This window comes from Protopterus annectens, chromosome 2.part0 (genome assembly GCF_019279795.1).
Source record: "Protopterus annectens isolate FY-2018-M chromosome 2.part0, PAN1.0, whole genome shotgun sequence".
Taxonomy (NCBI): Eukaryota; Metazoa; Chordata; order Ceratodontiformes; family Protopteridae; genus Protopterus; species Protopterus annectens.
Genome location: NC_056728.1, coordinates 1,248,124,574 through 1,248,142,428, shown reverse-complemented (window position 1 = coordinate 1,248,142,428; position 17,855 = coordinate 1,248,124,574).

Below are 17,855 nucleotides of genomic sequence, written 5' to 3'. Positions count from 1 at the left end.
GTCTATGACATCGGTGAAATTACGGATGGCAGCCACAATGTCACGCATACTGTCAGTCATGGCTGTGCGACATGCTGTCAGCTCCCTCAGACCCTGTCTGGTGTACCGTTCCATATGTGACTGTGCCTGCATGACAGCCCGAAACATAGCTGAGGTTGTAAGACCTCTGTGGGCACGTCTGACAGGGGCAGTACACCCACGGATGCTCCCACGAGAACCCCTGGACATCTGTGTGGTACCATCTCTGGGCCATGCCCATGGCTGCTGTGTGGGGAGGCATGTGCCACTGATACCACATTACCCTGGTCAATGCCCACTGTATGCTGTCCATCACCTAGGGACATTGGTGACAAAGGGTGTATTGGCAGGATAACTGTGCGCATTGATGGGGTCGACAGCTGTGTACTGTCAATCGGCTGACCAATGGCGGACCCTGGCATACCTTCCTGTGCCATTACACAGATGTCATCATTATCAGTACCCATTGCACCTGATTCAGATTCCCTGCTACATGACACCAGAGCAGCACCAGAACCTGTGGGAGGGAAACAGGAAACACAGTTTACAATGTCTACACATTACCAGTGATGCACACATCCACACATGCACAGGTCCAGACATGCACACATGCACACATGCACAGGTGCACACATGCGCACATGCACACATGCACAGGTGCACACATGCACACATGCGCACATGCACACATGCACACATGCACAGGTGCACACATGCACACATGCACACGTACACACATGCACACATGCACAGGTGCACACATGCACACATGCACGCATGCACACATGCACAGGTGCACACATGCACACGTACACATGCACACAGTTTCACACAATTGTACAGTACTCAGTATGCGTGATATCAACACACAGACACAGACACACCTACATGCATACAAAGAGCACTACTTAATGAGTCTAATATTACTATTACTATCAAGACTATTACAGGTATTGTTAATACACACTCACCAATATGGATAGGCTGCATTGCTGTTATACTGGAGGGACCTGCAGACGTGAAAAAACTAATGTCAGTGGGCACAACTGTGCCATTGTTACTGAGTATGATACAGGTCAGTAGTACAACAGTCGCCTTTCACAGGTCAGCTGATAATATTGAGGATATCACACTTGCACATTAAATACTATGGTGACAGCTACAAACCAAGGACACACCTCACACATGCATTAACTACCAGTGTACACAACAGTCAACTATACATATGGCATATTACCTGCACGCTCACTGTCTTGTTGCTGCGTGGCTCCAGCCTCCATCATAATGCATGTCTGCTGCTGTTGTTGTTGCTGGCAGACTGGAGCCACTACACTCATGAGTAGTCCCTCCAGTCTGGTGAGTGGGGGATGTGTAGCCACCCCACCACCTGTGGCGACCTGTTGCCTGTGGATATCCGACGTGCACTGACGGACATTTCTGATTAAATCACTGCAGTGATGTCATACCTGCTCATATGTCCTATTATGCGTGCCTATGTCATTTACCCAACGGACCAGGTCTTGCCACAGTGCAGCCCTCTCCTGCTGATTCTGGCTGGTGCGGGAAAAGAGTATTGCATAATCCCGCACCAGGCTCTGGTGTATCTCTTCATCCTCAGCTGTGGAGTAAGCGGGATTCCGCGGGTGAGCCATGTACCTGAAAAAGAAAATAACCTGATATCAGCAATATATGTCAGCAGAATTTGGCACACATACTACACATGCTACTCGACTGTTATGATACAACATATCTCACATATATAGCATCTGTCTGTCTATTGGTGGATACACATGTAAATGGCCAGGTATCAGTGCTCAGCCAGCAACTGTGCAACAGTACCTGGCACACTCCATATGACATACTACCAAACCCCAGCAGTCAGAACACTGATTCAGGTCAAGAGCACCTCCTCACTCTGGGGGTTTGTATCTAGATACTGTATGGCCTACATCATCAACTACTGTGAGCTGACCACACACTAATTGCCCTGGATATACATATCCCACCTCCACCACCAGCACAAATGACTATAGTGAATAACATTGCAGATGCAAACTTTACACTTTGTAAAAGTGACATGGTATCCTTTCAGCCCACTGGGCCAGTGGCAGATACAACCCACAATGCTGACCCCTACACAAATGCTTTCTACAGACATCTCCGAGAATGCATGGATCATGCAATCCCATATATGACCAAGACACTCTCCACAAAGGGACAGCATCCTGTCTGGTGGACCCCAGCCATAGACAGATTGTATTACAAAAGATGGAAGCTACTGCAAGACAGAGCATAATTCCATAAAGGGAAGGCATGTCTGAGCAGCACTAGTAAGGATCTATTTTCCATCATACAAACATCCATGGGCAACTTTGAGAGGGAAATCAAGAGGGACACTACAGATAACCAGAAGGCCTTCTTCAGTTATGTTAGCAACCTTGTCAGAATCCATCCTCTATGCCCATAGCTAGTACACAACAACAAATATTTCACTGAAACCACAGATATTGACAACATTGTGGCAGACAGGTTCAGTGCAGGTGTCACCCTGCCCTCTCCCCCAAAATAAGACATAGTTATGCCAGCTGACTGTAACCTCCCTGTCATCACAGATGTCCAGGTGAGAGCCGCCCTCATGAAAGCAGAATACACAACATGACTGGGACCTGATGGTATCCCCAGTTGCATGCTACATAAACTCTGACAGGAGCTAAACACACAAATAGAAGTGCTATGTAACACTAGCCTGACTACAGGATAAGTACCTGTACACTGGCGCACAGCAGCAGTGGTTCCACTCCACGAAGGAGGCACCTCAACATACCGATGCAATACAACACAATACTTTCCATTACAATACAATACTCTACAATATGCTATTGCCCTTGGGACTACAGCAGCATACTGTTCTGCTACCCTGACCATTGTGACACATGTGGTGTGATGGTACCTGCTGCTGTCACACAGTTACACAGGGTGACTCATATGGCATATTACCTATCTGACTAACATTCAGCAGGGGTATGTGTGACATGTACTCATGGGGAGTCTTGCTTCTTAACACTGTGTGGTTTATTGCAGGGTATGTCTTATCTGTGGGTAGGAACTTTTACCTACACATGTGCTCTGTATTGCAGTGGCATGGACGACACACAGCAGTCATTTAGGTTGTGGATGGTGTGAGGTGTTACTATGGTTGTTGGACATCTGTCATGGGTGTGACTTACGTATGTAAATCCAGGAGTGGTAACCTTTATGTGGGTAGTATGTGTGCACTCTGTGGTGTTGTCAGTCACTGTGCATTGGTAATGTGTTTGAGTGCATTGTCACAGTGTTGTACATGTCACTGTGTCCTTCTCCATATCTGTAGCTGTCATGTGAGGTCCATACCATGGCATCAATTATGTGGTGTGGAGGGGTACATCGACCTACATGTCCATAGCTGACACACCATGTCTGCTGACACATACCATGTGCAGGTATTCCAGGAATAGTGTGCCACTGTGAATATCATTGGGGGCACTATTGTACACATTTCTGACCCTGTTCACCCCTGACACATGCAGTGGTGGGCAGCCAATCACATATCTGGTGGTTACTGGTGTAGGTGATTTGAAATGGGGTATGGTACTCCGGTTTTGACACTGGTGTTCACTCCATTCCTTTGTCACCAGGCACCTGTTGTAATACATCTATACACATGTGCCTCACTCAGAATATATATATACATCTCTCTCTCTCTCTCTCTCTCTATATATATATATATATATATATATATATATATATATATATATATATATATATATAGATATATATATATATATATATATATATATATATATATATATATATATATATATATATATATATATATATATATATATATTGATGTACATATATTGCTATAGATGTGAAGAGGGGGTACACAGAGGGGGTGAGAGTGACAGAGGGGGTGGGACAGGGGGTGCTGAGGTCGTCATATACAGTCATACCTGTAGATAGTCAGATCAGTCTGTCTATGTATATGTATCTACGTTTATCTATATCTGTATGTGTGCATTACATATATATGTTTGTACATATTCTATCTATCTATATCTGTCTATGTATTCCTACATCTCTCTCTATGTATGTATACATATATGCATATCATATATATATATATATATATATATATATATATATATATATATATATATATATATATATATATATATACATACATACATACATACATATTTTGACATACATACGTATCCATATGATAGACAGGTATATCAACATGTTTGTCTACCATACTGCATACACACACTAACATACTGCTAAACATACATAACTGTGAAACCTACTTTGTACATTGCACTACAACCTATAGTCAACCTACATTGATATGTGCACATAGATGCTCTCACATACAAATGTATGTACAGCCTTCACTGATTGTTGCTGTGTGTCCCCTGCCCTTTACACATCTTCATATACATATGGATACAGACCAATGACACATATGGAGGGTTCACAGTATGTATTACTTTACATTACCTGTGTTTGTCACAGCTGCTTGTGTTGCCGTCTGGTTTTCTGTCCTGCTGCTCCACTTCCCAGTTGTCAGCTTTCAGGTGGCTGTTGCTGAACAGTTTTGTTTGTGTCTGCTTAATTTCAATTTTCTCTGTCTCTGTCTCCGTCTCTCTCTCTCTCTCTGTCTGTCTGTCTCTCATGTCCTCCTCAGGGTACAATGAAAGTATTGCATGTGTGGACTGGGAGTACAGCATACTTTTGTAGGTATCTGCATATGCCCATGTGATGGCCTCTGCACCAATTGTTAGCCAGCATTTGCTAATTGCATGCAGCCAGTTGTGTACTGATTGCAGTTCTCACTGTGATTTCAGAACAGTGCTATAAAAAGGTATGTGAGATAGGCGTAGCCCTTTCAGATTCTAATGGCAGGGACCATGCTGGTATGCTGTGGACAATGTTCTGTGAGTGTAAAGGTTGGTATCTCTCTCATATTTCCAGCTGTGTTGTAGATTAACATTCCTCCATTCATTTCTCCAGTTTCCTGTACTAACTGTGTATGTACACTGACACCTACAACTACTACTACTGTTAATGTGTGCGTCTGTGTGCTTTCCTTTCACTTTCGCTTGCACTTTGTTGCTAAGGCTTCAATATTTGCCCTTTACAGTCACTACCTGTATGCCTGCTAGGTGTCCTGACTGTAGTGTGCTGCTGTATCTTTCCTATTTTCCATGTACATTCACACCTTGGAATGCTTGCTATATCTGCTAGGGTGTTACAGCATGCAGTGTGGTCTGGCCATGGTGTGGGCCTTGACATCTATTAGGGTATTTGAGTATGCTGCTGAGCAGGCCCCAGAGACTCTCAGGTTCATCTGTTATCTGCCTCATGGAATGGTACATATCAGTGGGGTACACCCATTAAATTGTCTGGTATGCTGCAGTTGTGACTGTGGGTTAGCATGAGCATATGTATTACTACACTTATTCTGCCATGCAAGTGGTGTATACTTTCAGGACTCCATAGTTACCATTGCATGTGTTGTTACACCTTTCTGCCTACTGTTTGTACATTTCACATGGAGTCTGTGGGGCATCCCTGTAAGTCATTCACTGTTGCTATGTCTAGGCTCTTAACTATTCAAATATGGTGGTGTCAGACCTCTCATGTGTACAAATATTTGCAGGTTGTCCACATTTCTGCCTCATATTTTGGTCAATATCTCATGCACAGCATTTTCTGGCAAATCACTCTGGGCTCAAGTCAGAATATAGTGACAAACATTCAAGTTTCAGACTTCATACCCTTCCAGACATCCCACAAAATACAGACCCTGTTACTCTCTGAACTTTCTGAGTTTGTTGTAACATTATTTGTAATGTGTCCCTGGTTTTGGGCCTTTGCTCCACATATTTTATTACTTGGTCCGGATGTGTTCCTGTAAGAGGTTGTGGGGTGTGGACAGTGATTATCCTGCTGTGAGTATGTGTGTGGCTTGCAAGGTGCTACAGTGACATTATTACCTACTAGCTACCAACTAGCATGGCCATTTCTGTTCACACACTACTATTATGGAAATCCACTAGTTTTGACAGTAATTCTAAATTACATGCTTTGTGTACTACACATCCTATATTCCCTTTACATTCATTCCTACTATTACATGATATATTTATTTTAGCACAATGTTCTTGTATAAGAGTCATGGCTTAGTGGTAAGTCATGCAGACTACTGTTTCCAAGGTCCTGGGTTCGGGACTGCCAGTGGGATTTTATTTTGCTTCTGAACTGACTACAGGACCTGTCAATCAAAGTGACTAAGGCACTTTTAAGCAGTTGTAACTGGGTTAGCGCTGGTTTGCGCGGAACTCACGCATGCGCACTGGCATTCAGCTCCACACACACCAGCTTACAACCGCTTAAACGTGTTTACTCTTGCGCACGCCCGCACCATTTTCTTTGAAAGAAATGAAAATGGGGAGACAGGAAAGTGGTGAAAAAGGGGTCACAAAGAGGGTAAGACAGTAGGGAAACAAGCTTGGGTTTTGCAGGAGGGATGTAGGTAAGGCCCATAGCTGCCCATTCCTTCATCAGCAACAGCTGTGCATATGTTTGTAATTTGGTGTGACATTTGATACCTTCCACCCCTGAGAGAGGTGTAAGGACAACATTAATACTTGTTGTACAGCCAGTTGTAATTGATAGTTTCCATGTCTGGTAGACATATGTGCGGAATGGGCAGCTATGTATGGGGCGTAATTTTTTTGTGGGTACAGAGTGCCCTTTTTTTTTCAGGTGAGAGTGGTATGTCAGGTGAGGGAAGTCGGTATAGCTGGGGAGGTATGTTGGGTAGGTCAACAGACAAGACAAACAAGACGCATACAGGGGCGGTGTATGACACATGTGGGGGGGTTACACAATTGACGGGGACAGATGTTTGGATATCCAGAGCCAATGAGCTCACAGATGGCAACAGTGGAACTGATATCCCCACCCATGGGCATTTTCCACTGTTCCTTCACTGCCCATGACGGGGCTGTGCTGGGGGCTGTGTAGGCTGGGCAACAGGCATGCCCGTAAGTTGTGCCACTTGTGCCTCAAGCTGGCATAGGGGCTCAAGAACAGAGTCCCGGATCTCCCTATGCACCACAGTCTGGACACTACGGAGGGTGAGTGGTGGTTCTCCTCCGGCCACGCTTGCAGAGGGGGGACGGGCCCCATCCCCTGCAGCGCTTCCACCCGCAGGTGGCACAGGGCCACCGGAGGAGGGTCCAAACTGGGCACTAGTGCCAGGTGCACTCGCCAGCTGAGGTGGGAGAGGTGGGTCCGCTGGAACCCGCCTTCCCTGTCGTTCTATGTTTTGCATTATGTCATGACAGTTTGGGTTAGTAGCATACAATACCATTCGCAATTAGTTGTAACAGCATGCATTAGTATTCCCATTAACCAAACACCCAGATATTCACACCATTGAACAGCAAGCATAACACATGTATAATTTGAACAGCAATACACAGTCCAACAACATGCAGGGTTGATTGATGGCAACAGGCCATCAGGTTTGGATGTATGAACAGGGCAGATGCATCAACGGACATGCAAATATTTAGGACCCATCAGGACAAATGTCCAGGGGTGTTAATTGTGATTGCACATACCATTTTCACGTGGAATGGATTATATGTGGTTATAGGGTGGGGTGAAGAAAATATTATTAACACCTTCGAATACCAATACATATGCTGTACATTTCTAATAGCTACATATATATACACACTACTGTTCTAACTACAGTTTCCTATATGATAACTACTTCACTTTGGTGATAGGACTGTTACTGCTACATCAATATACATTTTATTGTTATTCATACACGTTCATATCTGGCTTTGTTCAGCTACATCATCCTGCTACATTTGCTTTATGTAGCTATAAACAACTGTGGATGTTTGATATTTCAGACAATCATACTATCTGCATATTGCAGACTGAGAGCAACATATCCAGATTTTGGGATACACATTCCAGCTGCAGCAACACTTTGGACACATTTCACAGTTTGGTTCTACTTGTCACAATCATTTCATTCTGTACTGACTGCAGTATACTTTATACAGGGGTTATTACTACTTTATTGGTGGATTCATAACTCTTTCTCACACCCTCTCACTTGATTTCATTTTACTATTCAGGATGGTACTTACTTCTAGGCTTTATTGACGTTTTACCTGTAGTTATTACAATCCTTTCGAGCAGTCTCACTTCTGTCATGTTTCAGTATTTCAACAGGGATATATTTCACACATGTGAGTTGCTCATCTTCTGCAGCTGTACTTTTCAGCCTGCTGCAGGTTGTGCACTATGATATTATAGGTGGGGCATCTTTATTTCAGAATTTATTTCAGACATTTTCATTTTTCTGTTTGGATTTCAGACTGCAACACACTTTTGTAATCAAGCAATATTTGCAAACACTTTTACACTGTTACTTGCACATTTTATTACTTAGTGACTACACTGCACTCTTTTGCTAACTGTCATACTTTTATATTTCTTTACAGTTACTGGGAGTGGATTACTGACCTGCTTGGTGGCGCAACCACACCAGCCTATCGCCATAGGCTCTGCAGTTCACAGAACGGACATCTGCAGCTGTAATATAAATGAAGTAATATTGGAATACACATCTCCATAATATCAGCTAATTTAATTTCTTACATACATAATTAAATGTAACTTACTCAGTAGTGGGGTGTTGGGCATTTGCCAGGCCTCCTGGATCCAAAAGTTCAATTGGTCCTGCTTGCATCTTTTCAGGTCTGCATGGTGGTGATGGACCTGCTCACCAGTCCTTGGAATCCCTGTGGCACTGGTAAGATCATGAGCCAACCGGTCCCACGCCTCAGCCCTATATGCTCCCCACAGGACCTGGCCCTGCATGAGTTGGGCCTCATGATTGTGGACTAGGAGCCAGACCATGTATCTGGACTCCTCAACGCCCCACCTCTGTGCTCGAAAGCAACTACCCTCACCTACACCTGACATTCTGGCTGCAAGTCAGTTCTACAATCGTTTATGCTGTGTATTCCCGCCTATGGGGCTTATATATGCCGTTTTTCCTGCACTTATTTGTGATTGACCATTTTGGAATTGTATCCACTTCACAAAACCTGCTTTGTCATGCTCCACTTTCTATTCATTCCTATATAGTTGCTATTACTGCATTTCTGAGTACAGCTGTTGTAGCTTAGTGGTTCAGTACCTTGACTATGATGCATGGTACCCTGGGTTCGAACCTGGCCACTGCTTTTTATATTTTATGACTGTCTAGACAGGCTAGGGGGTGTGTCTTGCTCAACATTGCTCGTCGGTTAGCTTGTTGGCGCGGGGCGCAGCTCTGCGCAAATGGGGTGCGCTGGCTTATGCCTCATTTGGATGTCAGCACACATAGTACGCTCAGCTCAGCTAGGGGAACACAGTTTGAGCATGTGAAACCACTGCTCAGCTACGGGCACTCATTTTGCACCTGTTAAACCACTGCTCACCTACGGGCAGATGCACTCACCTTGTTAAACTGTAGCTCAGCTATAGGCACATCTGGCATTTTTTTTATTGTTTTGTTACCTCAAATTTCTTCAAAATAAATGGACTATTTCATTACATTTTACATAAAATGTGATTTTATATGTGTACATGTTTGTCAGGAACTTGTTTCGTGCTTATTTTGCTAAAAATAAAAGTTGGTGGTGTGGGGGCTCGAACCATAAATGCCTGCTCTTCAGATGACGTCTCTACTACTACGCTATTGCTTCTTGGCTTAATTTGCATATTTAGTTCTTATATGCTTTCCCACTGACTGCTAACTGTAGCTGCGCTACGGGCACGCCCGCAAACGAGCGCACTCACGGGCAAACATCTTTACAATTTAAAAATAATATATAACATGTTCATTTATATATTTTCTGTTCATAGTCTGTGGGGGCATGTGTTGTGTTGTGTTTATTCACATTTCCGTGGACTCTGTCGTGGGTGTTTACTTTGGGCACTTTTACTCTTCTGGGGGCGTGTCTGCTTGCAGGGCTCGGCCTACTGTCTTACATGGACCGTGTTAGACTTAGGTGTGATTCAGCATGCTCTCATGAATATGCAGAGCATGCTGGCATCACTCCATTTAACTGCAGCCTCCGTGTAAGAGTTATAACTCTTACACAGAGGCTTCATGAATCCTGCCCAATACGTTTTACTACACAGTACTAGTCAAGAGTTCAGAGATCACAGAGAAATACTTAAAATAATTCAGTAGTATAGTTCTGACATCACAGAAAAACACCTAGTCTAATCTTTCCAGTTTCTAGCTATTTCAAAGAGAAAATACAAGTCTAAAATAAACTTACATATAGAGCAAGACAGTGCTGGTGAGTTGGATGGTCGAGACAAAAATGCTTAATGCTCTCTGATTCTCTTTGTTTTTAAAATCACATTCCTGGTTCACATTATATCATTCTTCACACTTTCCTGGGTTACATTACATCATTCTTCACACTTCCCTGGTTCCCAGGCTAACAGAAATGACATTTACATTCTTAACATCTCCTTTTCTTATCTTGCAGCTGGTCAGGAAGCAGAGCAATAAAAATACATTTGCATGTTTAAATCTAGCAATTTAACGCTTGGTAAAAACAATAGAAAGAATGCCTTCATTTAGGCAGGCTAGAGCCAACTTTAAAGATCCAAGACTGTCATAAAATGCTTGACTTTGCTTCCTTACAGCAGAGTGCACTGTTGTTAATTTTTTTTTTTGCAGTTCCACATATAACAGCATTTTTTTTTCTATTTAAGACAACAAGCCTGTGGTTTACATTAATGTTTACAGATGACAGAATTATCTCCATAATTCTATCTGGCTAGGCTGGCAGCCTTCACCCATATCTTCACACACACACACACACATGCACACACACACACACACACACACACACACACACACACACACACACACACACACACAGATATATATATATATATATATATATATATATATATATATATATATATGTATACCCACACTGTATTTCCCTGAAAATAAGACTGGGTCTTATACTTTTCCCCCGCAGAAATACGCATTAGGGCTTATTATCATGGAATGCCTTATTTACCCCCTCCCCCGTACAACAATCTACATTTATTCATTTATTCATGTACAAAAATCGGCATTTATTCATGTACACAAATCGACATTTATTCATTTCCAAAAAACGACATTTATTCATGTACACAAATTGACATTTATTTGGTACCTTTCCGTTATTGGGCAACAGTTCTAGGTAACACGTTAACAGATGTGAGAATTCTACATAAACAGTGCAACAAGCATTTTAAATTCAGAATATCTACACCTTGCCTTTCACAGTGCAATATTTCATGCTTAACAGAAAGTGAAAAATCTCAATACATGTGTATTGGAGGAGGGGAATAAAACAGGTGAATAACTGCCACTTTTTGAGTGGTGATGCTTTCTTTATTCCTTACCCAAACCATAAGAGAAGAATGATGGAAAGTCATAAAAATGAATTTAACTTTGGTAAAAACAATAGAAAGAATGCCTTCATCTAGACAGGCTGGAGCCAACTTTAAAGATCCAAGACAGTCATAAATGCTTGAATTAGCTTCCTCACAGCAGAGTGCACTGTTGTAACATTTTTTTTTTGCAGTTCCACATATAACAGCATTTTTTTTCCATTTAAGACAACAAGCCTGTGGTTTACATTAATGTTTACAGATGACAGAATTATTTCCATAATTCTATCTGGCTAGGCTGGCAGCCTTCACCCATATCTTCACACACACACACACACACACACACACACACACACACACACACACACACACACACACACACACACACACACACACACACACACACTTACTTTGTAATTACCCCTTGATAATGAAACGTTACCTTAATACAATAAAGTCAAAAACTGACAAGAGCTTGCTGGCAGCTGAAAGCAGAAGCAATCCATTCTGTTGCCCCGATAATGGAAAAGTTTTTCAAATACAGTCATGTCATCTTCTACTGGAACATTGTCATAAGTCTCCAACCTTCAAATTCTGACCTGAATTTCTTGCAACTCCATTTCCTGTAGAACCATTAGCCCCAGTCTGTCATGCCCAGCAACAGACCTCTCCTTAAATGAGCACTGCTTGTCCATGTAGCCTTGTCATAGTGCATTGGCAGCACAGCTGTCATGATTTTATCCCATGAATTCTTCACCCAAGTCACGACCTCTTGTAGGCTAGGCTTCACAAAGTTTCCATGCTGATTTCTCTCCATTCTATTTTCAATGTAGTTATTGAGTTCCATGTGCAAATGGTCCTTGAATGGCTTGTTTATTGCAATATCAAGAGTCTGAAGATAGGCAGTCATTCCTGCGGGAATCATTATTTGATCTATTCTTCTCTGTGCAAGGAATTTCTTCAAGCCTTTAGTACAGTGAATGCTGGCTGAATCCCAGACTAGCAGACCTCTTTCACCACCTCGCAAAACAAGTGGCAGCATTACATCGATCAACTTCCTTATAACTGCTTGTGTGCACCAGGCTTTTTTGGTTTCAAGAATATAAATGCCTGAAACACATTCAATCTTATCTTTCTTGCCCTTACTAATGATTAGAGGTGGGGTTTTCTTTCCGTCTAGATGAACTGCCAAAATACAAGTAACATGTGCACTTTTGTAACCAGTGGAGGCAATGTGGATTGACGAGGCACCCATCTGATCAATTGTTGTTTGAGATCCTTGTCCCATAAACACTGCAGTTTCATCCATAGCAATCATGTTGGAAAGTTGGTATTTAGAAAAGTCGATGCCATCAACAAATGACTTGAATGCAAGTGCACGTTTAATAACCTCAGTATCTTCCAGCTTGAACAGTGCTGTTGATCTTCTTAGAGGCAGTTCATATCGCTGAAAGAAGCCATACAGCCAATGTTGTGATGCTTTGAACTCTTCTGGGGATATTTCTAACTGTGGTGCCATTGCAAGGGCAAATGCTTGACTATCAGCCCTGTGCACAACCAAAGCCTTTGCTCTCTTGTTAGCAATCCATTCACAGATGATGTCTTCCAGCTCAGGATATAATGGTTGCTGACCTGATCCACACTTGCACTTCTTAGCATTTTCCTCGTTGGCCTGTTGACTGAGGTTATCGTACGCTGCTCACCATTTTCAGACCATTTGGAAATCCATCTTCTTCTCTTTGCAGAAAGCCATCAGATTCTTTCCACGGGTGTCCTTTCTTGTACTCGACAGAATAGCTCTTTCTTTTTGCACTCATCTTGTCTTGGGGGGGGGGTTAATTGAAGACTTATGAGACAGGAGTGGCAACACAAAATGCTGATGGCTAAGAAGACACAACCACACCTGTTCATTATCAAGTGCGCATAATTAACATTCATTGTCTGTACTTTGACCAATCAAAGTACACTTGCCAGTGTAGCATGTGGGTGTATTTGTGTCTTTATGTGTGTTTTCTTCTGTGTATAGTTATATGAGCAGGTGCATTTGTGTGAGAGGTTATATTTGTGTTAGAGAGAAAGAAGGAGAAGATGAGAGTGACAGACAGAAAGTGCGGGAAGAGAATGTAAAATTTGTTACCTTATTTCTGTTTAACATCATATCTATTTTTCCCTCCTATCAAACAGTATTTGAAAGGCATGTATTGATTAAATATGCAGACTTATTTTAAGATGTGCAATCCTTTAAAATGCTGGTGTGATGTTTAGTATGAGGCAAAGGTATGCGGCAGAAGTATATGAAGAAATGGTGGAGATATTATCTCATAATATATGGTTGAAATTCAAAGAACTGCAGGATAAACAGACTTTAATAATTAACTAACAACTACCTATCACATTTCTTTTTCTGTATAAAAAGCTTTGTTTTATAGTAGATACCATTGTAAATAGTTATTTAGTTGTTTATTATTATTCATTTAGTTATGTATATTTGTTTTATAATATTTCTATTGTCATATATCAATGTTTTGTTTTTAAAATTTTCAATAAAAACAATTGCGAAAAAGGAAGTGGTACAGATATAAAAGCTGCACAGACAGAAACGATGTAGTAGGTTTGCCAAAGCATTTGTTTTGTAGTACCCATCATTTAGAATTGTCTATTTTTGGGGGGTGAAGGAGTGCCACTTTGTTTATATTTTTATAATTTAACTTAAAAGCTACTTTAGACAGGCATCTAAACTGGATATCTATTTAAAATATGCCTTAAGATAAACTGCAAAACTGCACCGTACAAATTTGATTTGCTGCTTTTTTTTTTCGCTTTTCTAGTAAACGTGTTTCTTGTATATTTTTCATAAAACTGATATGTTCTTTTTTTATATATTGATTGTATTACATTCATTGAGTAATTCATTTTTAGTACCTGCTTTATTGTAATCAGGGTAAAGGGGGGAAACTGGATCCAGTCCTTGCAAACAACAGTCATAAGGTAGAGTACCGTTCATGTAAGGGATGTCAGTCTATAACAGGATGTGAACATACTCGCATGCTACATACACATATCTAAGGGCAACTTAGATGATTTGCAATTTAGCTATATTAATATTTTTGGATCATGGTTGGAAACTGGCATGTTATATGAAAAAAACCCTCAAGCACATAGGGATGATATGCATTATCATTACAGACGGCATCTAAGCCAGGAATCAAACCACAGCACCTAGAACAGTGAGTCAGCAAGGATATCTGATAAACCATTGTACAAGTCTGGTAAGGCAGCGTATAAAACAGTAGTGAAATATTTTAATAGTGGGTAAAGAAATAAAGATTATTTGATATGACTTGCAACTACAAAAGCAATGATGGCTAGCACACTTTAAATAGTTTTTTAATAGGTGTTCTAATATAGGATGGTTGAAAGGTACAATTAATCTGGCAGCCTAAAAGTTAATGAATGTTTAGCCAAGCAGTTATCTTTTTGAAATTTCTTTTTAATAGCTGCAGAGATGGTTATCTGGATAATGTATTGCAAGTTAATTCAAGTAAAAGTTATTTCATTTCATTTAATGCAGATGTACTATTTGTGAATTAAAGGAACCATAAAGTTCCTTTTATTGTTTTGCCAAGGCTGAAAGAGTAAGAAAGCTTTAAATTTAATAACATTCTTTATATGATAAAGCTCATAACTGTAAGTCAGAGTAGTTACCTTATGAAACTTTATTTTTAACATTTACAGACCTCCTATCTGGACAATGCACTCCCAGTTAATTTAGATAAATACATACTTCATTAAGTGTAATTAAAAGTTGCTATTTGTCAACTAAAGCAGCCAGCAAGACATCTTTATTGTTGTGCCAAGGCTGAAAGAATGGGAGAGCTGCAAACAGAATCTCATTCTTTATGCAATTAAGGTCACAACTAGAAATCATGAACACTTATAAAATAAAGCAGTATAATTATTTTATTTATTGATTGATCTATTGCATTTGTCTACTGGGAAAATAGGAGAAAAGCTCCGGAAGACACAGTAGCATAACAGTTTGGCAGAGTGATTAGATGAGTATATATGTAATACATACATAGGTTTTGCATATCCAAAATATCTAGACTGGTTAAAAAAATAACATTCAAGTTAAAAAGGATAAAGAATGAAATGTATAGTCATTGGAAGAGCAAGGTCACATAAGCTTGGCAAAACAATAAAAGGAACTTTACGGTTCCTTTAATTCACAAATGGTACCTCTGCATTAAATTTAATGAAATAACTTTTCCTTGAATTAACTTGCAACACATTATCCAGATAACCATCCCTGCAGCTATTAAAAAGAAATTTCAAAAAGATAACTGCTTGGCTAAACATTCATTAACTTTTGCGTGTGATAAACTGAGAGTTGATTAGTAAATGTTTAAGTCTGAGCCCTTTGAGCTGATTAAGAGGTATGAAGTGCTGAGTACTGAACCTGTGATTTGTGGTGATCATTGCTACTTTATTGTAGCATTGCTGTAGTGAGTGGAGGTTGATTAGAATTAGAGCTGAATACAGGAGAGGATATAGGAGCTATAGCAGTGCTGAACTGATCTGTTAGGAATGTTTTGGCTCGATAAAGGGAAATGAGTTTTTAGTGTTTTTTATGGTTAAGTTTATATGGCTGTCAGATTTCAGTTTTTCATTAATTGTGACTCCCAAGAGCTTAGTATGTGTTGCAAGTTCAGCTGCAATGTTGTTGACCTATGAGATGGTAGACAGACTTTTTTTTAGGCTCACTAAAGGTTTGGATGTGAAAAGGGTTAATTTTGTTTTCTTTGGGATGAGTAGGAGTTGGGAGTCTGATAGCCATGCTTTAACTGAGGAATTATTCAGGGATCAGCTGTTTCGGTTTCTTCAAGCATATGGCAGAACAGATGAGGGCTGAATCATCTACATATTGGATTATGGATACCTGTCTGGTTGCATTGTGTAGGTCAATCCTGAAGATATTGAATAGTAGGGGACCCAGAATGCATCACTGGGAGACTCTGGTAGTTACAGAGAGAAATGGAAAAAATGTGTTTTCTGATTTAACTGCTTGGACTTGGTCTGTTAGGCAGCTGCTGAACCAAGCAGTTGCTGATGGTTCAAATTCTAGGGCAATTAGTCTCTGAAGGAGTTTAGAGTGGGAGACTGTATTGACAGCTTTTAGCATGTCTAGAGAGAGTGCATGCACTGAGTTACCATAATTTTTGTTTTGGTTAACTGTTGTAATTAAGTTAATAACGGTAGGTGAAGTGCTGTGGTGTGGATGGAAACTGTGCTTGGTTCCCTATAGTTAGTTATTGTCATTAATAAAGGTAAGGAGTTTTTTTTTTCCTACTACTTTTGAGAGAGGAGATAGGAATGGTATTGGTCAATAATTAATAAAGTCAGTGGAGCTCCCACCTTTGTAAAGGGGGTAATATATTAGATTTTTTTCAAAGAACTGGGACATGACATTCTGCAAGGGAGCAGTTGAGTACTATGGAGATGTGGTAGGCCAGTGTTTTGGCTGCTACCTTAAGATATTCATCCAGTATGCTTTCTGGTGCTAGGATGGTAAGTTTTAGTTTAAGGACTATTTTTTATACTGAATGAGGGTACAGATTAGAAGGAGAAGGTTTTCTGGTTGGTTGTAGTCTCAGATGGTGGATATTGTGGGTGAGTGGGAATGGGACTTGAGTTACAAATAACTGAAGTGATGGATTGTATGAAATGGGTGTTGAATTGGATGGATGCATTTCCATTGTAGTTTTTGAGGGTTGGGGTAGGTTGTGTAGCTTGTCTGAGTTGTACTCCCAGGTTTATTGCTGACCAGGAAACTTTAGGGTTGCCTTGGTTATTATACTGCATCGTGGAGTAGAAGCTTTTTTTTATCACACCTTATCTTGTCTTTAGTGAGGCTCCTAAAGTGTCTGCATGGTTGCTGATTTGCTGTGCTGCTCTTTTTTCAGGTTTCATGCTTCATCACTCATTAATAGTTTTGTTTCTTTGGATAGCCACGGTGCTTGTTTACTTTTAATTGTTTTAGTTTTTATGGGAGCATGGTAGATTAGAATCTTAAGGAACATACACTTACAGTATATAATCACATTGTCTGGATTATGAGTTTAAAATAGTTTCCAGTTAATGATTTTTAGTTCAGAGATAAAGGTTTCTGGATTGAAAGAGGAGAGGTTATGAGCAGCATTCTAGTGATAGCATTTTTGTACTAGTTTATATATTCTTATTGCAGGGGTCGGGTGATGATCGTTTAGTATAGCAAGTGCCACTAGTGGTGATATATTTGGGGG